The sequence below is a fragment of the Bufo bufo genome, chromosome 6 (assembly GCF_905171765.1).
Source record: "Bufo bufo chromosome 6, aBufBuf1.1, whole genome shotgun sequence".
In the NCBI taxonomy this organism is placed as follows: domain Eukaryota; kingdom Metazoa; phylum Chordata; class Amphibia; order Anura; family Bufonidae; genus Bufo; species Bufo bufo.
The window spans coordinates 313,681,775-313,702,868 of NC_053394.1; the positions used below are offsets into that span (position 1 = coordinate 313,681,775).

Below are 21,094 nucleotides of genomic sequence, written 5' to 3' on the forward strand. Positions count from 1 at the left end.
GTATCCCGCCTAGGAGGGGGGGATGCACATGGCAGGCACCATAACTGGAGAGATGATGAATGCTGCCTACGGAAGGGCCGCATGCACTTGGCCAGCGCCGTATCCTGGAAGAGGGCAGGAAAACCGCCTAAAAGGGGAAATGCCCTAGCAGCGAAGCAGGTTGGGAGCGCAACACTATGCCGCCTGTGGAAAGAGGGCATGCAGACATGCAGCACTACTGATGAGGCTGCAGCGTCCTGCGCAGTCCAAAATAAATCTATTATTATTTTTTTATATATTTTTTTTTTTTTTTTTTTTTTTTTTTTTTTTTTAAAACACAGCCTCTCTGAGGCTAAAGGGGGCCACCATATAGGGGCACAGATAGTCAGGAAAAAGGAAAAAGGGGGGCCAGCCATACAGGCCCATTGGGATCCGGCCTGTACCCAAAGGGTTAACATGGATCCGGCCTGGAGGGCGGCGCTGCGATCCCCTGGGGGCGGAGGAACCTCCCGGCGGGAAGAATTTGCGCCTGGAGAAGTTCCCGCCCCCTCCACCAGAGGCCGGAATTTTGCGGCCTAGTAGGCCGTGAAGCCGGGGTCTAAATTTGCGGCGCCCGGTATGTACCGCCGGGACCTGAGGCGGAGTGGCGCATCAAACCGGCCGCGGGTGCCCACCCAAAATTTGCGGAGCCCCACCGACCGGCACCGACGGTCGGCCGGGGCCTGCTGGGCCTAGAAGTCAAGCCCAAAGCCGGCCGCGGGAGCCCACCCCGCCGGCCGGAAGAGTCAGGGGCCCAGAATGGCGGCTTGCCGGCCGCGGGAGCCCACCCCGCCGGCCGGAAGAGTCAGGGGCCCAGAATGGCGGCTTGCCGGCCGCGGGAGCCCACCCCGCCGGCCGGAAGAGTCAGGGGCTCGGAATGGCGGCTTGCCGGCCGCGGGAGCCCACCCCGCCTGCAGGAAAAGTCAGGGACCCGGAATGGCGGCCTAGCAGGCCGCGGAGCCTGGGCTAAGATTTTTGCGGCGCCCGGCCGCACCGGAATACCAATGTCGGCCGGAGGCGAGGCCTTACTCCGCAGCCGTCAGGAGCCTCAGGCCTGGAGCAACACTCGGGTAGGAGATGTAGGGGGTGACCCAGAGACCGGGTGCGGCTTCTGTAGCTGGCTGTGGAGACAGCCACTGGCTGCATGTCTATGGGAGCCAGGCAGGGGGGGCAGAAGGAGATTGCCGCTCTGCGGCACCCCAGGGGCCAGCATAGATCCAGCAGGGGACTAGAGGCCCAGTATGGGGGTCAGGCACGCAGGAGACCAGGGTGGGGGGGTGGGGGACGTAGGGCTGGAGAAGCCTCTCTCTTACCACAGCCGTCTTCACCCTCGGTCCATTCCAGCAGGGTCGCCCGTTCAGCTACTGGCACCGTAGTGGCAGGACGCTGGAAGAGGGACTTGGCGTGCGGGCGACCCTTGCGCTGGCGGGATGTAGGGGAGCTGGGCTGCCCTGATCCACCTTGTCTTCTGTGGGGGAGGCAGCAGTGCGGTTAACCGGCACTGGCGCAGCTCAACCCCGGGAGAACAGAGAGGTCTAGTGCGTCTCTGTTATCCCTGATGATCTGGAACAAAAAGAAAAGAAAAAAGTAAAAAATTAAAATTTAAACAAGGAGAAACCAGCCCTGCAGAGCAGGGAGTGTCTTGCCTCCTTGGACACTAAGCAAAAACTAGCAGTCTCTCTCTCCAGGCTGAGGGTATAGCTGTGGAGGAGGGGCTTAACAGCTTTCACTTAGTGTCACGCCTCCTATGGAGATGAGCTATACCCAAGGTCTTCTGTGTCCCCCAAGGAAACTGGGCGAGAAAAAAATGTTACCTCAGACATTGCACGTTCATTACCAACAGAATTTCACAGAAACCTTTTGTAGAGGCTGAAAGCTAAGTTTCCATGTGACAAGAAGGAACTCTTTTTCACTATCTAAGGTAGCGATCGCAATATTTTAGAAGCATTATTTGGCCAGAAGCACTTCATGGTAATAACACAACTCTTTATTTTCATTTTGGTCTCACCAGATGCACAGAAAACAAATCATTTACTATTAACTATGACAAAATGTAAGAGACGCTCATCCAAGATACGTGAGTGTCGATACCCACCTTCAGAAGATCACTTCTATGCGGCAGCTTTCAGAACGGTGATCTTTGTTGTGCACAAATTACATTTTCTGCAAAGCAGCAAAAAAAACTGACTCCTACACAAAGCTACAGTGTACACATTTACGTAATGTCATCTCTACGCCACAAAGCCATAGGGCTAGCCAGAATATAGCAATATAAACTAGGGGTGCACCGAAATTCCGGCGGCCGAAAATGGGCCTAATCCATTTCGGCCGATATTGGTACATATCGGCAGAAAATATGGGGTTTGGGATTTGTGGGATTTGTCACCCGCGCCGGGCGGTTTACTTTAAGTCACTGCATCCTTATTTTACCTTACAATCGTGACGCTCCAGTAACAACTCTGCAGGCAGAGCGGAGGGCGGCGTAACGTCACTTACTCACGTGACGCGCCTGCTCCGCCTCCTTCATTCATGAAGTGGGCGGAGCAGGTGCGTCACGTGAGTAAGTGACGTTACGCCGCCCTCCGCTCTGCCTGCAGAGTTGTTACTGGAGCGTCACGATTGTAAGGTAAAATAAAGATGCAGTGAGTGATTAGTCTGCTGTGAGCAGCAGGGCCGGGGCTGTTATGGGTAGGGGGATCGGTCTATGGCACTGCTATGGGGAGGGGGGGGGATCTGTGCACTGTTATGGGGAAAGGGATCTGTGCACGGTTATGCCCATAACAGTGCACATATCCCCCTCTCCATAACAGCGCCACCCACATATCCCCCTCTCCATAACAGCGCCATCCACAGATCCCCCCTCTCCATAACAGCGCCACCCACAGATCCCCCTCTCCATAACAGCGCCACCCACAGATCCCCCTCTCCATAACAGCGCCACCCACAGATGAATTTCATTCATGAAAAAGAATTATTAATAAAATCATTTAAAAAAAAAGTATTTTAAAAGTATTTGGGCAAAAAGGCAGTTTCGGTTTCGGTTTTCGGTCAAGGGCATCCTGAATTTTCGGTTTCGGACCAGAATTTTCATTTCGGTGCACCCCTAATATAAACAGCTAATCGCCTCACAAAACATAAGCAAAAGCAAATTAATGTGGATGTGATATAACCACAAAGTTCATCCCCTCTATGGCTTCATACACATTCTGCTGGAAAAGCTCCGTAAGGGTCCTCCATCGCAGATGCAGTCAAAAATCCCTGCCAAAATGTTGTCCAGTGAAATGCTGGCTTCACAAAAACCCGACAGACCCTATCATAGTCACTGGGGTCCATGGGGTGCCGTTCATGTCCTCAATGCCTCATTTTCCAATATTTTTGTTGTTCTGTCCTATGACTGAAGAGAACAATGGAACTATCGGTGCCAATGTGAACACAGCCCAATTCAGTCACATAGCAGCAGTTTGTGCTCCAGAGCTGCCCTTTATTCCTCTAAGGACAAATAGTTGCAGTTATGGTCAGCCACTTTGGACACTTTTCATCCAGTGAACCATCAATGCAAAGTTATAGACAGACTCTTTCCTGTTTGAGCCTTTGTTCACAGAATGGGTTGTCCATGGAGCAAAAAAAAGATGCTAGAACCAGATGTTGCCAGGTCAATTGGAGATTTGGACCCGACATCCAGGTCTTGCTTTCTGTGTTACTTATATTCAGTGGCTGGTACTAAGAGACAGATCAGGGTCCATTTGTTTCTACAGAGGTGGTCACAGACTGATCCTGCCAGGAGGTGAGGCCAAAAGGAGATAAAGGGATGACATTTCTGCAGGACCTCCTATAGAGAGAACTACCAGCACAGACTGCACGAGCATGCTGGAGGTAAGTAGTGGTTCTTCTGTGACTACAGTTGGGAAGAAGGTGCATGCTGTGCACTGTTGCTGGTGGAAGGAGAAGTGCTTGGCTTAACTACAAGAGAAGAAAGGGAGGCATATTTGTGCCAACGGAGTTTGGGGTACTTGCATACTAGCATTTTTAAAATCCGGCAGGCAGTTCCGACAACGGAGCTGCCTGCCGTATACAAACGGATAGCTGTTTTTTACGGATCTGGTGAAATACTCAAAGATCAAAAGAGAAACCCGCTCCTCCTATACCCCTGGCGCATGCGCAGACGGGAATGCATTAGGACAAAACTGAAGCGTTTTTTTTCCGGTATTGAGACTTTTTACTGGATTTCAATACCGGAAAAGAATAAAGCTAGTGGGAAAGTACCCTTATGAGACACTTCTGTAACCGCCGGTGAAAAGGGGATGGCAGAGGCACAGCTGTAACTTTTGGGTAAGGTTCCAAGATGAAGATAGAGATAGATTACTTTGGAAGGCATACACACAATATAAACAATCCTGGGCCTTCTTCTAGTTGACCTCGCTACTGGTGATTTCATAGGGTTCAGTCTAAGTGGTTAGGCAAGGGAGGAAAAAGGAAACCACTGGAATTTCCGTCAAATGGACAAAGCACGTCAACTAACATAACTCATAACGTACAACACAGGGAAACACAACATCAGTTTGTCTTCAAAAAGAAAGTTCGTGGACTAGGGAGTGATCAGAAATTACTTCCTGAGGAAAAAAAACATTAGATTTGTTATCAGAGAGACCGGCTTGACCTAAGATTTTCTGGTCAGATGGCCGTTTACACGCAGATCTTTTGTTATACACAGTAACTATTGGTCTGGCTGGACAGATACTGGTCAGGTAATCTGTTGGTGTAGATAGATTTTTTTGACAGGGTACTATGTTACCTTTGTTTTCCTGCAATTTATACGGAGATATAAAAAAAAAAAAGAAATTCATCTCTGTAGGGCGCAGTATTACAGAGGTTTGCTTCTGGGAGAAAACTCAAAGTACATCTGATTTTTTGTGGATCGGATGTGGACTCATTCACTTCAATGGGGCTGCAAAAGATGCGGACAACACACAGTCTGCTGTCCGCATCTGTACGTCCGTTCTGCAGCACCCGCAAAAAAATAAATAAAAAATATAGAACATTTCCTATTCTTGCCCGAATTACAGACAAGGATAGGACTGTTCTATAGGGGGCAGCATTTTCTGTTCTGCAAAATGCAGAGCGCACTTGTCCAGTATCCGTGTTTTACGAATCCACAATTTGGCTGTGTGCATGAGCCCTAATGTCTTATTTACACGTGATCGTTTTGGTCACTGATTTTCGCAGCGATTTTAAACACAAACTAGGTGCGGCTCTAAACAAAGAACAGGTGCAAATCTTTCCCTTTGCTGTATACCGTATGTTATATCTTTTTGTGGGATTTTGGTCTGTGCTTCCGCACCGAAAGTAAAATGAAAAAAAATATATAATAGAACTATTTTTTTGCAGTGTGGACAGAATATTGTGGATCATAAACCCATTCAAGTGAATGGGTCCCCATCCACAAATGATGGCCAATGCCTGGGCATTACAGACCACAATTTATGGTCCGCACACATTCAAGTGCATGAGCCCTAAGGCATGTGCACATGAAAAGAATTTTGTCACGTACTTCAGTCAGAAAATGAGAGGATTAGCCCCAATGCAAACTGCAAATCGGTTGCACATGCGTGGCACAAATACGAAGGTCAGCTTCTCATTTACGACGCGGATGAGCCACAGATTTGCAGTTTGCACTGCCTCAAATTGATACAAGGATTAGTCCCGTTGTAATTCAATGGAGCCAATTCCTAAATTTTTCTGACCAAAAGAAGTTAATGGCTACCAGTGAAACCCACAGGGAAATTTTCCTATGCACATGAACAGGTTGTGGAAACTTCATTCACATACATAGGATGCAGGTTGCAAATTAGAATACACACAGAATTACAGGTTAAAAAGATATGCCTACGGCTAAATTCACACAGCGTTATTTTGAAGTTGGACAATATTGAGCCGTTTTCAAGATAAACCAGCCTCGGAATTCCAGGCGTGTCTTTGGTGTATCCCTTTTTCAGACACAAATGTCTAAAAAAATAAAATAAAATAAAAAAAAATAAAAAACACACATACCAAGCGCAAAAAACTTATTTGGAATTTGGAGTGCATTTTGGAAAAATTAGCTTTTAAAACACTTCAAAGAAGTGACGTGCCACTGCTTGGGGCTTATCTGAGAACAGCCCGTGAAAGTATCTGCCTCTGTTAACTATGGTGCGTATTTCTCATCGGAAACAATGGGAAGCTGTTTTCCAGCATATTATAGTGCGGAAAATATTTTATGCGCTAAAACATGCTGTGTATTTTGCTGCAAGGCCTTAGGCTACATGCCGACGGTTTTAATATGGCCACACGTGGAGCCATATATTTAGAGTAAACAAGATCAGGTTCCAAGGTAAAATGTTAAATCAAAATGTAAAAAGGAAGTAAAATTGGCAAAATAAGGGCTCATGCACACGAAAGCATTTTCTTTCCATGTCCGTTTTTTTGTTTTGTTTTTTGCGAACCATATGCGGAACCATTCATTTCAACGGGTCAGCAAAAAAAAATTGTTACTCCGTGTGCATTCCGTTTCCGCAAATCCGTATTTCCGTTCCGCAAAAAAATAGAATATGTCCTATTATTGTCCGCATTGCGGACAAGGATAGTACTGTTCTATTAGGGGCCAGCTGTTCCACAAAATAAGGAATGCACACTGATGTCATCCGTATTTTTTGCGGATCAGTTTTTTGCGGACCACAAAATACATACGATCGTGTGCATAAGCCCTAAACCACAGGTTTCAATTCTCTGAATTTATGTTGATTGTCCATCGATATGCAGGTCAGTACCTATAGGTTGCCTGCTATTCTCCTAAGTACCTGCTCCTTGGCAGCTTTCTAGCTCAGCTCCATTAGGATAGATCTGTGGTCTGTGACTACAGCATTGATACTGTGCCTACAGGGAGTCTGAGGTAGTCTGAATTGAACCCCCTGTGTTATCATTGGTTCACTCTCCCTGCTCAAGTTCCGCATCTTCAGACTGGCAGCTGTTGATTGACTTCCTGCTGATGGGCTTGTGCCAAAGTATAAAGAGCTGATTTCCATGATAACAAGTGCAGAATGATTATAAAAGTACAGAATATTAAACCACTGGGGGGGGACCGGAATTAGACTTACCGGTAATTTTGTTTCCATGAAATCACCATGACGGCCACACGGAAAAAAGTGACATCAGCAATATACCTTAAAATATGGAAAAGGTTTTGCTCATGGTCTGATGAGATGGAACCAAACCTCAGGGAACCTAACATCCAGAAGATCCTTGACTTCTTACAGAACGGTCTGGAGATGGGGCTTACTCCTTCTACATTGAAAGTGCAAAACTCTGCGCTTAGTACCTTCTTCGACACCAGTCTCGCTAATCACAGGTGGATTAAGCGGTTTATCAGAGCAGCAATCAGGCTAAGGCCCTCCTTAAGATCTCGTACTCCCACCTGTGACCTAAACCTAGTCCTTAACGTACTTATGCATCCTCCTTTTGAACCCCTGGAAGACTGCACAATAAAAATACTCTCCTTCAAGACCGCATTTCTCATAGCCATTACTTCAGCCAGGAGGATGGGAGAGATACAAGCACTCTCCATAAGAGAACCCTATCTCACTATCTCTGACGACAAAATCATCTTAAAACTAGATCCAGGATTTATGCCCAAAGTAGTCTCCAACTATCACAGAAGTCAGGAAATCATCCTCCCATCCTTTTGCGACAAACCAAAAAACCAGAGGGAGAGTGACTTCCATACTCTTGACGTCAGACGTACTGTACTGAGATACCTGGAAGCCACAAAAGACTTTAGAAAATCTGACAGTCTTCTCATCCAGTTTGCAGGAAAGAATAGGGGCTTGAAGGTCTCTAGGTCCTCCATTGCCCGATGGATTAAAGATACCATCTCTCTCTCCTACAAGCTTCAGAACCTGGATCCACCCGCAAACGTTCAGGCCCATTCCACTAGAGCAGTTTCCACCACCTTTGCAGGAAGAGCAGGAGCTTCACTAGATGACATATGCAGGGCGGCCACCTGGTCAAGAATACACACTTTTGTCAGACATTACCGCTTAGACTTATCCAGGTCTTCTGACCTTTCCTATGGACGCAAGGTCCTTCAAGCGGTTGCCCCCCCCCAGCTAAATGTATAATTTTATAATTCTCCTGTGTGGCCGTCATGGTGATGAAATGGAAAACCGGAATTAGACTTACCAGTAATTTTGTTTCCATGAAATCACCATGACGGCCCATATTTCCCTTCCCTTTTTAAAAAAAATTATTTTATTGGTATGAAGTAATACCTTGTGTCTCCCTTTCGGGGTATGATGTAATACCTTGAATTATTTTGCTTATGATTCTGGCACTCAGTAATCTTTGAAACACTGGGGAGTGGAGGTGGGAGGGGGCAATTTAACCTCTTCTTTGTTCCTGCCCCTACAGAGGTCATGGGTCAACCTCCTGTAAGGCCGTCATGGTGATGAAATGGGAAAAAAAAAAAAAAAAAGACCAACTTCGGGTAATTAACGCACATATCTTGATGCGCTGTGTAACTCCATTGGCATAAAGTCCTTGTCTGTGATGTAATCAGTGATAAGATGGTCCGTGACTCATACGTGGAGAGGTCTATGAAAGATCCATGTTTGGTCCCGGTTTCGTCTGTGTTTCACTGTACTGTACACTTCAAAATAAATTTTCATTTCATCTCCTCCTAATGGACCGTGAAACATGCATGACATCAGTGTTTTTCATTGATCCATAGACTATGGGTTGTCCATGGAGAGCACGTATAGCACACGTCTGTGAATCACTGATGTGTGACTGAGGCTTAATTCGGAGCTACATAGTACTGTCAATAAAGTAGTGGGCTCTAGCTTACTAGGACGCCGTATTTACAACCGGGGCTTACATAATAGAAACTCTCCATAAATGACCCCATTGTAGAAACTACACCCCTCAAGTTAATCCAAACTGATTTTACAAACTTTGTTAACCCTTTAGCTGTTCCACAAGAATTAAAAGAAAATGGAGATAAAATGTCTAAAGTTGAGTTTTATGGCAGATTTTCCATTTTAATAAAAATTTTTCTTTAACACGTCGAGGGTTAACAGCCAAACAAAACTCAATATTTATTACCCTGATTCTGAGGTTTAGGCCTCATGCACACGACTGTTCCGTTTTTTGCGGTCCGCAAACCGCAAAAAACGGAAGTCGCCTGTGTGCCTTCCGCAATTTGCAGAACGGAACGGGCAGACGTCAATATAAATGCCTATTCTTGTCCGCAAAGCATCGACAAGAATAGGACATTTTTTTAGCAGGGCCGCGGAACGGAGCAACAGATGCGGACAGCACATGGAGTGCTGTCCACATCTTTTGCTGCCCCATTGAAGTGAATGGGCCGCATCTGAACCGGCAAAACGGCGGCTCAGATGCGGACCCAAACAACGGCCGTGTGCATGAGGCCTTACAGAAACACCCCACATGTGGTCGTAAACTGATGTAAGGGCACACGGCGAAGCGCAGAAGGTAAGGAGCGCCGTATGGTTTTTGGAAGGCAGATTTTGCTGGACTGGTTTTTAGACACCATGTCCCATTTGAAGCCCCCCTCATGCACCCCTACAGTTGAAACTACCTAAAGTCACCCCATTTTGGAAACTAGGTGATAATCGTGACAGTTTTATTGGTACCATTTTGGGGTACATATGATTTTTAATTGCTCTATATTAAGTTTTTTGTGAGGCAAGGTAACCCCAAAAATGGCTGTTTTGGCGCTGTTTTTTTTATTTTTTACAACGTTCATCTGACAGGTTAGATCATGCGCTATTTTTATAGAGCAGATTGTTACGAACGCGGTGATATCAAATATGTCTACTTTCTTTTTTTGCTTCAGTTTTACATAATAATATTACATAATTTAAAAATAAATAAATAAATAAATAAATAAATAAATAAATAAATGTTTTTCTCCATTTTCTGAATGCCATATATTTTTTTTTTTATGCCTACTGTCTTGTGCAGGGGCTCATTTTTTGCAGGAAGAGTTGACGTTTTTATTGGTATCATTCTTGGGTACATATGATTTTTTGATCATTCATTATTACACTTTATGAGGCAAGGTGACAAAAAAAAAATGTTTTTTTTTGGCACAGTTTTTATTTTTACAGCGTTCACCTGAGGGGTTAAGTCATGTGATATTTTTATAGAGCAGGTCGTTACGGACGTGGCAATACCTAATATGTATACTTTTTCCTATTTATTTAAGTTTTACGCAATAATAGCATTTTTTAAACAAAAAATGTTGGTTTTTTTTGTGTCTCCATAGTCTAAGAGCCATAGCTTTTTTATTTGTAGACCGATTGTCTTAGGTAGGGTCTAATTTTTGGTGGGATGAGGTGACGGTTTGATTCGTACTATTTTGGGGGCATACGCTTTTTTGATCGCTTGGTGTTGCAATTTTTATTATGAAAGGTGACAAGAAAAATTCCTTTTTTGGTCTTTTTTTTTTTTTTTTTTTTTTTTACTGTGTTCACCTGAGGGGTAAATTATGTGACATTTTTATAGAGCTGGTTGTAATGGACGCGACAATACCCAATATGTATACTTTTTTCATTTATTTCACTTTCACACAATAATTGCATTTTTGCAAGAAAATAATATATGTTTTAGTGTCTCCATGTTTTGAGAGCTAGTTTTTATTTTATTTTTTTGGGGCGATTGTCTTAGGTAGGAATTTATTTTTGGGGGATGAGGTGACGGTTTGATTGGTACTATTTTGGGGGGCATACACCTTTTTGATCGCTTGGTGTTCCACTTTTTGTGATGTAAGGTTGAAAAAAAAGGCATTTTTTTTTTAAATAGTTTTTATTTTATTTTTATGCTGTTTATCGGACGAGGTGATACCCAATATGTGTGTGTTTTCTATTTTTTTTAATATAAAATCAAGGGAAAGGGGCTTTTTTTTTCTTTTACTTGAAAACATTTTTTATTTTATTTTTTATTAAAAACTCTTTTTGACTTTTTTTAAAACGTTATTTCTGTCCCACTCTGGGACTTTACTTTTGGAGGTCTGATCCCCTCTGCAATGCATTACAATACATCTGTATTGTAATGCATTGCCTGTTAGTGTATTACACTAACATGTTGACTAGGAGACCCCGTCGAAGGCTGGATCTCCTGGGCACCCGTAGAAGGCAAGTCCCGATGCCATGCAGGGCATGGGGCAGCCTCTGCATGGAATCAGGCTGCCTTCTCACCCATCGGGTGCCTGCCACAGCAGCGCGGGGACTCGATGGGTTCCCTCACCCGCCTCAAATCCCTTCTATGTCACAGTCAGGGCTGATCGCGGCGTAGAAGGGGTTAATCAGTCGGTATTGGCTTGTACAGCGATGCCAGCGGATACAGCAGGGGCCCGGCTATCAGGGACTGCTGGACCCCTACAGTGATCGAGCGCGCACCGCTTCGGTGCCTGCTCGATTACCATGACGTAATAGTACGTCAAAATGCAGGAACGCACCTGCCGCCATGACGTACTACTATGTCATATGTCGGGAAGGGGTTAATTGCCTGAAGTTAATTTTTTTTTTCCCTCCAGTGGTTTAATACTCTGCACTTTATAATCATTCTGCCCTTGTTATCATGGAAATCAAAACCCCCAATCTTGAGGAAAGGCCATCACTTAAAGGGGTTGTGTCACTTCAGCAAATAGCATTCATCATGTTGAGAAAGTTAATACAAGGCACTTACTAATGTATTGTTATTATACATGTTGCTTACTTTGCTGGCTGGATTCATTTTTCCATCACATTAAACACTGCATAGTTCCATGGTTACGACCACCCTGCAATCCAGCAGCGGGGGCCGTGCTTGCACACTATAGAAAGAAGCACTGGCCTATGTGAGCTCCCACGGTCCCAGCCACCAGAGAATGCAAGCACGGCCATGGAAATGAGCAGTGCATAATGTGATGGAAAAATAAAACCTGCCAGCAAAGGAAGCAACATGGACGAACACAATACATTAGGAAGTGCCTTGTATAAACTTTCTCTACATGATAAATGCCACTTGCTGAAGTGACACAACCCCTTTAACCCTTTGGCTACCAGCGCCATACATGTACCCCACTGAAGCCATGGGCAAACAATGCACCCGCTTGCACGTGCACCAGGCGTCACTGCTGGCGGGTCTCCACATCCTCTGTGGCTAATGAGGATGTCGGTAATTGATTTAAATGTGCTAGGTCTCGCTGAAGATACCTAGGGCATTTAAGCTGCAATTCTCATTTTGGCCAGCAGATGGCAGGCCAACATAAGAAAGGAGCAATTCTGACATTTAAATGGACGTAAAAAAATCCACAAATGTTCAAAATTAAAAACAAAAAAGTTGAATTTTGTAGGCTCAAAGATAAGCTTCAAAATCATAAACAAAAAATAAAATAAAACCTGTTTAAAAATATATAATTAAAAAAATATATATACAGTACAGACCAAAAGTTTGGACACACCTTCTCATTCAAAGAGTTTTCTTTATTTTCATGACTATGAAAATTGTAGATTCACACTGAAGGCATCAAAACTATGAATTAACACATGTGGAATTATATACATAACAAACAAGTGTGAAACAACTGAAAATATGTCATATTCTAGGTTCTTCAAAGTAGCCACCTTTTGCTTTGATTACTGCTTTGCACACTCTTGGCATTCTCTTGATGAGCTTCAAGAGGTAGTCCCCTGAAATGGTTTTCACTTCACAGGTGTGCCCTGTCAGGTTTAAGAAGTGGGATTTCTTGCCTTATAAATGGGGTTGGAACCATCAGTTGCGTTGAGGAGAAGTCAGGTGGATACACAGCTGATAGTCCTACTGAATAGACTGTTAGAATTTGTATTATGGCAAGAAAAAAGCAGCTAAGTAAAGAAAAACGAGTGGCCATCATTACTTTAAGAAATGAAGGTCAGTCAGTCAGCCGAAAAATTGGGAAAACTTTGAAAGTAAGGGCTATTTGACCATGAAGGAGAGTGATGGGGTGCTGCGCCAGATGACCTGGCCTCCACAGTCACCGGACCTGAACCCAATCGAGATGGTTTGGGGTGAGCTGGACCGCAGAGTGAAGGCAAAAGGGCCAACAAGTGCTAAGCATCTCTGGGAACTCCTTCAAGACTGTTGGAAGACCATTTCAGGGGACTACCTCTTGAAGCTCATCAAGAGAATGCCAAGAGTGTGCAAAGCAGTAATCAAAGCAAAAGGTGGCTACTTTGAAGAACCTAGAATATGACATATTTTCAGTTGTTTCACACTTGTTTGTTATCTATATAATTCCACATGTGTTAATTCATAGTTTTGATGCCTTCATAGTCATGAAAATAAAGAAAACTCTTTGAATGAGAAGGTGTGTCCAAACTTTTGGTCTGTACTGTATATATAAATTTAAAAATCACCCCTTCTGTAGAATTAAAAAAATACATAAATAACAAAAAAAAAAAAAAACATCATGTGTATCAGCACGACCGAAAACGCCCGTACTATTAAAATCTAAAAATATTTTCCCAATACGATGAATGGTGTAACGAAAAAAAGGGTCAAAATGGCCAATTTGCAATTTTTTTCATTGTTTCTCTTAGGCCTCTTGCACACAAATGTTTTTTTTTTCTGTTTACGTTCCATTTTTTGCATTTCGTATACGGAACCATTTATTTCAGTGGATCCGCAAAAACAAAAAAAACACTAAGGTACTCCGTATGCCTTCCGTTTCCGTATTTTCCGTTCAAAGATAGAACATGTTCTATTATTGTCCGCATAACGGACAAGGATAGTATTGTTCTATCAGGGGCCAGCTGTTCCATTCCCCAAAAAACTGATACGTTTTTTTGCAGACCGCAAAATACTGAAAAAGCCATACGGTCGTGTGCAAGAGGCCTTACCCCCCAAAAAAATGTGATCAAAAAGTCATACACACTCCAAAATGGTATCAATAAAAACTACAGATTGTCCCGCAAAAAATGAGCCCCTATGTAGCTATGTAGACATAACTATAAAAAAAAATAAGTTATGGGGGCCAGAATATTGTGATAGAATTTATTTTTTTTTTCAAAGTTTACATTTATTTCTACACTATTTAGACATAAAAAAAAACTATACATATGAGGTATTGTTGTAATCGTACTGACCCAGAGAAGGAAGGGCATGGGTCAGTTTTGCTGCAAACAGAACGCTGTGGGAACAAAATCCGTAAAACGGCGGAATAGCATTTTTTTTCCAATTCCACCCCATTTGGATTTTTAATTCCCCGCCTCCCACTACATTGCATGCCATAATAAATGGTTGCATTAGAGAGTACAACTTTATACGAGGGCTTATTTTTTGCGGGACGGCTTTGTGACGGAAAAATTGAAAAAAAAAAAAAAAGCTAGGGCTCAAGGAAGATGGGGAAGAAAAATGAAAAATCCTAAATTCTATTCAACTACTGGTAGTTCTAGCAATTTATTTTTAATACTGGCTTACAATCAATATTTTTATATACATCCCTTGTTCCCAGATAAAATAGACGTTTCCATAATATAAGTGGCCATCCCGCGTTCCCAGACAAAGATCTAACTATAGCTTTACAAGGGCTGACAATCACTGCAATTATCGACAAGTAGCATTCCTAGACTCCTTCCCAATAAGGCCTCATGCACACGAACGTATTTTCATTCTGTGTCCGTTCCACGTACCGTATATGGAACCATTCATTTCAATAGGTCCGCAAAAAAACTGAAGTTACTCCGTGTGCATTCCGTTTCCGTATGTCCGCATTTCCGTTCCGCAAAAAAAATAAAAATAGAACATGTCCTATTATTGTCCGCATTACGGACAAGGATAGGACTGTTCTATTAATGACCAGCTGTTCCGTTCCGCAAAATAAGGAAAGCACACAGATGTCATCCATATTTTTTGCAGACTGCAAAATACATACGGTCGTGTGCATGAGGCCTAACTAGGAGACTAGGAGGAGAAAGGGGGCTTGGATCTCACAGCTCAGCTACTGCTCTAACGCCCAGATTGGCAGAATCACAGATCCGGGCCGTTTATGTCCTTAGATGCCATGGTCAACAGCAACTACGGCATCAAAGTGGTTTAGAGGGTGGGAGCTCCCTCTGTCTCCCCACCAGCACCCAGCAAATTAGATTGCAGAGTGACGATGTATTTGCATGGCAGCCTGGGGCCTAATAAAGGCCCAAGGCCTGTCTGCAGTATATCTGTATCAAGTTGCACCTCTCTGGCACAGCCTGTTGGTGTCTGTCAGTATAGCACTGACAGTATAATACACTGGTACTGCATAAACAGTCCAGTGTGTTATAGAAGTGATCAAAAGATTGCCTGCTAAAATCTCACCGTAGGCAAGTAAAAGGTTTATATAAAAAAAAATAATAACGCTTATTCGCCAAACAGAATAAAAAGCAACCAAAACTATGCCAATGAAAACTGCAAGTCGTCCCACAAAAAACAAGCTTTAACAAAGTTTTTTAGAGCAAAAAAAAAAAAAAAAAGTTATGGGTCTTGGTATGCAGCCATGCAAAAACATTGCATTTTATTGTGCAAAAGTAGTAAAACATAAACAAACTATATATTTGGTAATCGTACTTATCCAGAGAATAAAGTTATGGTATTTATGCCGAAAAATTTCCAACATAAATACTCAGTGGCAGCATTGCTGTCCCCCCCCAAAAAAGAAAAAGTTAATTAGGCTACTTTCACATAAGCATTTTTCACTGATGTGTGCTGTCTGTACATTCCACAGACATCACACATTATCATTTCAATGTGTCTGTTGACATTAGTATTTTTTTGGGTGGGTTAGGAAAAAAATTAAAAATAAATAAATAGAATCACAGAGACATGCACTACTTTGGTCCGTGATGCTGACCAAACATACCTATTGAAGTCTATCGGTCTGTGAAAATCACAGGCAGAACATGGATGGCATCAGTGTTGCGTCAGTTTTTCACTGACCACTGATAGGAGATGCTATGGAGATTAATTTTCAGCTGAGCAGCATCCGAGGAATACAGATAACACAAAAAGGGTAAAAAACTGAAACACGGACCTAACACGGGTGCTTTACAGACATGAAACTGACATGGAAATGTCAACAAGGCCCAAGGGGGCCACCACACGGTGGAGATTTTTGCGCAGAAAATCCACAAATGCACATAATTCTTCGTTATTTAGAGAAGGTACGGAATCGCACAAATAACTGATATTCTGTGGATATTAAAATCCACATAGGTGGTCAATTTTCACATGGAAATAAAAAGAAAAGTAGGGATGTCCCGATACCATTTTTTTAAGACTGAGTACGAGTACCGATACTTTTATTTAAGTACTCACCGATACCAATTACCGATACTAATTTTAACAATAAAATACACACACATGTATTTTCTGACCACTGACCAACCAAAAGGCCCAAAAACAGAACTATAACATTCCAAGGAGACGTTATACTGTATGGGGGCAGCCACAAGGAGACGTTATACTGTATGGGGGCAGCCACAAGGAGACGTTACACTGTATGGGACGGCCACAAGGAGAGGTTATACTGTATGGGGGCAGCCACAAGGAGAGGTTATACTGTATGGGACGGCCACAAGGAGAGGTTATACTGTATGGGACGGCCACAAGGAGACGTTATACTGTATGGGGGCAGCCACAAGGAGACGTTATACTGTATGGGGGCAGCCACAAGGAGACGTTATACTGTATGGGGGCAGCCACAAGGAGACGTTATACTGTATGGGGGCAGCCACAAGGAGACGTTATACTGTATGGGGGCAGCCACAAGGAGACGTTATACTGTATGGGGGCAGCCACAAGGAGACGTTATACTGTATGGGACGGCCACAAGGAGACGTTATACTGTATGGGACGGCCACAAAGAGACGTTATACTGTATGGGGACGGCCACAAAGAGACGTTACACTGTATGGGACGGCCACAAAGAGACGTTACACTGTATGGGACGGCCACAAAGAGACGTTACACTGTATGGGGGCAGCCACAAGGAGAGGTTATACTGTATGGGACGGCCACAAGGAGACGTTATACTGTATGGGACGGCCACAAGGAGACGTTATACTGTATGGGGGCAGCCACAAGGAGACGTTACACTGTATGGGACGGCCACAAAGAGACGCTACTGTAAGGAGTCAGGACAACAATTTTTGAAGCCCCCCCTCCTCAGTATAATAGTCTTGTGGCCATCATACAGTAATGTATATTTCTTCTTGCCCTAATGCCTGCTTTTAGAGATCAATGTGCAGCTTGCAGGCAGGAAGGGAAGGACCAGGGCCATAGAAGACAGACACTATCACCTTTAGAGGGACTCGCTCCTGGCAAACACAGCTCTGCTGCAGTGAATGCAGTGGAGCAGACTGATGTAATTACAATGTATAGTTATTGCAGGGACTCAGAGAATCGTCTGAGAGTTTATTAGTTAAAAGAATCGAATGAGTCAGAGACGGTCACAGAGTCCCTGCCAGTCTTCCTGCCTGCTACATGCACCCTGTACACACACAGCTCCACTACATGCTATGCTAATAATGCCCCCCCTTCCCCCGGACGGACTTACAGGGAGCCGCAGAGCAGGAATCCTGGCAGGGACTCGGTGACTATTCTTTTAACTAATAAACTGTCAGACGATTCTCTGAGTCCCTGCACTGTGAGTCAGTGCTGGTTGCCTCCGATTGGTTGGAGTGCGGGGAGGGGACGGGGCGGAGCTAGCTTCCACTGTAGGCTCCTATTACACTGCCTGCTGCTGCCTCTGAAGCTGTTAGCTGTGCGAGGTGCAGGGGCAGGCCGCGGACAGACACAGAAGCGGCGCACAGGTATCGGCAGTGGTATTGGGGACATTTGCACGAGTACATGTACTCGTGCAAATGCCCGGTATCGGTCCCGATACCGATACTGGTATCAGTATCGGGACATCCCTAAAGCAAAGTGTACACTCATTCACTTTGCTGATACTGTATTACATTGCTTTTTTTCTACATGAAAATTCGCACTGAAACCCGCATGTAAGCCACATTGTGTGTAGTTACCGTAAGGCTCAAAACAGACTGGTCAATAAGGCTATGTACACCTTCGGAGGCAATTTTTTTTTAGAATTGCATCTTTAAACTAAAAATCATTTTTGCAATTGGCTTTTTTTTAAAATATTGAACTGTTCTGTCAAAGGGTTAACTGTTTTTCTAGCTGTGTGACTGGTACTTTCACTTTCACTTTGTGCCCTTCATCTAATAAACCTTATCTCTAAAATTACTGATAGGTCAAACACTTTTTTAAGCCACATTATTATCAGTAAGATAAAAACTGAGCTATAATGAGTGTTTATGATGTCAGAGAGAAGAGATATGGAGCCCGTCAGCTCCTGGTCTGATGGAAGAGACAGAAAATCCAAAGGGTGTTACTAGAGCATGTCAGCTCTGTGAAGAAAAAAAAAAAAAGTACGCCATATTTTAAAGACTAATTTAAAAAGTTATTTTTAGCTCAAAATGAGTATAACGCAATATTAAAAAAAAATTGCCCCCAAAAGGTGTACATATCCTTTAAGCACCATACAAATAAGAGTTTTTGGACAACTGGACAGAAAAGCAAAACTCAAGGACCAATACTGTATTGCACTTTTTTCACGGCAATCAGGGACTTCAGCATATCTGAACTGTTTGAAAATCCCTCCCTACTCCATGCTTTATACTGCTGTTCTAGCTGCTCACATTGCTGGGTATAATCACAAGTCTACCACAGGTACAACAGGAAATGACTGCATGAAAACCTGCTATAGTACTGAAGAATATAAAACTAAAATGAACTAAACCAGTGCTTCTCAAATAGTGGGGCTCCGTAAAGGGGGGCTCATTTGACCTCGGCAAACACTGTCATAATGGATGTCCAGATCGGATTATCCGACTCACTCGCAAGCGGCGTCCCACACGGCGTCGGTTGCCTAGCAACTCTACGGCTGGAGAGAGTGAGCAGCGCGGCGCGATCACTGGAGATTGTCCCAGCGCAGCCCCAGTAGCAGCCCGACGCGGAGGACCACGTGACCGCCAACGCACGTGACACATGCAGAGGACCCGTGGAGACATACAGGAATCAACACGCCGGTTCTAAGTGCCACTCACAGAGGAGAAAGAGCAGGACGCCGGCATGTCATCAAGGCAGAGTCGCAAAGATACATCCGCAGCATCACCAGGTGGGAAAACAAGAGCTGAAGCACAGAAAGAACATAAAGAGCAGGGGTCAAGGAGAGGAGGTAGGACAAACACAAAATCTGATAATAAAAGGGGAAAAGAAATAGTAACCAGGGGATGGAGGAGGAATAAGTATACGAACTAGAAGGCAGTACCCTGGTTGATGCTCTATCCCGATTGGCCAAACCCGCCCGTGTGACTTTTAGATCCGGAAATCGGTCCTCTGTACAGAAAAGTTGCTCCACAACTGATGTAAGTGTGGCTCATTTTTATGCTTTTAATCTTTGTATTTTACAAACTTTTTTTTATTCTCTTATACGTTAATAAGGATACAATGTTATGCAGAGGTGTACTTATTACAATTTTATAGACAAATGATACTATTTACAGTCACGCGGGGGGTGCAAAATGTTTTCTTCTTCCTAGGGGGGGCATGACAGAAAATAATTGAGAAGCACTGAACTAAACCAACAGTGAGAACAACAACTATCAGGTCGCTGCCATTCATACACGTAGAAAACAAGACACTTATTCAAGGAGGACCCTGATCGCGTAAAGGCCATTCAAAATTCCTCTAGTTACTAAAACCAAAACCTTTAAAGTACTAGCAAAGGCTAACCACAATGACAACACACGATAGATGTCAGATGCTGATGGTGAAACCCGGTGATGTCATCACACAGTACAAACTCCTCCAGCTTCAGAGTAAGACGGCTCCGCTCTGTAAACAAATAGGCCCAAGCTGACTAATAGTGCAACACATGTGGCCCAAGATGATACGCATAGACGGGCACGTTACATCATAGGTACATGAGATGAAAAGCAGACAAGGTCCATAATGTTCATAAGGAACCTCATTTTTAAAAAAAATGTCTAAAAGTGCATTTTGTCTCCAGATACCACCTCACTAGAAAATTCCCAGTCCAGTCAGAAGAGTTAATAAAGTGAACAAAATTGTGCAATAGACTGACTAGCATTGTGCACCATTGTGTCCCATTATTATGACGGCAGCACAGAGTGCCGCAAGATCCCAATGGAGAAAGGGGTGTCACAATTCTAATAAAAAAAAGCTTTATATAGTAATTACACTGGTTCACTACTAAAAGCACTAGGACCAGCTGCAATCAGGTTAGGGCACAGCTGAGTAGGGGTAGCGCTTATATCCCCTACATTCTCAGGATTCAGATGTTGTACCCCCATAAAGTGATTGCACATCCCAGTGAAGAAAGAACTCCTTTAAATGGGTTTTTAGTCCGGCTGCTTCTCGGCGTGCATTGCCATGCTGTCGCCGGAACTCTGCCCTGCCCCTATTACAGTCAATGGGGACGGAGCGGCAGTCCGGGGGCACACGTGAACTAGCGGCAGCATGGATCCGACAGGCTGTTCACCCACATTTTGCAGCCAAGAATAGAATGTGTTCTATTTTTTTGCAGAATGTACACACGGATGACATCTGTGTGGGTCTGTTTTTTTTTTTTTGCAGACCCGTAGGAATAAATGGGTCCGTGTTCGACCCTCAAAAAAAGCGCGAGGCCTAATTGCCTGGTACTCGATCACAGCACTCGATTGCAGCTACAGAAAATCTGCAGCAGATCTGGCGGTATTCCACAGCAGCATATTCACACCAGCTCTGCCACAGATTTCACCCCCGAAGTGCAAAGGGTGGCATCCATGGTAGATATCAGCAATATGGACATGCTAAATCCACACCGCATATCAAGTTATTGCAGATATTGTTAAAGAAAAGTTCTGCAGCGTAAGAATGACAATATTTAAAACCTTATCCACTTTACTGCCGCTGTAAATGGTGAGTATTCTCGGACCCGCTCAAAAATGGAATAGAGCTAAGCAGT

The 21,094-nt window shown here is 43.8% G+C and overlaps 1 protein-coding gene across 3 annotated transcripts in view; it reads right to left on the minus strand.

The window, feature by feature from the left end:
• STAT3 (signal transducer and activator of transcription 3) overlaps positions 1–21,094 on the minus strand; it is a 111,183-nt gene that overhangs the window by 86,113 nt on the left and 3,976 nt on the right. The window lies entirely within an intron of this gene.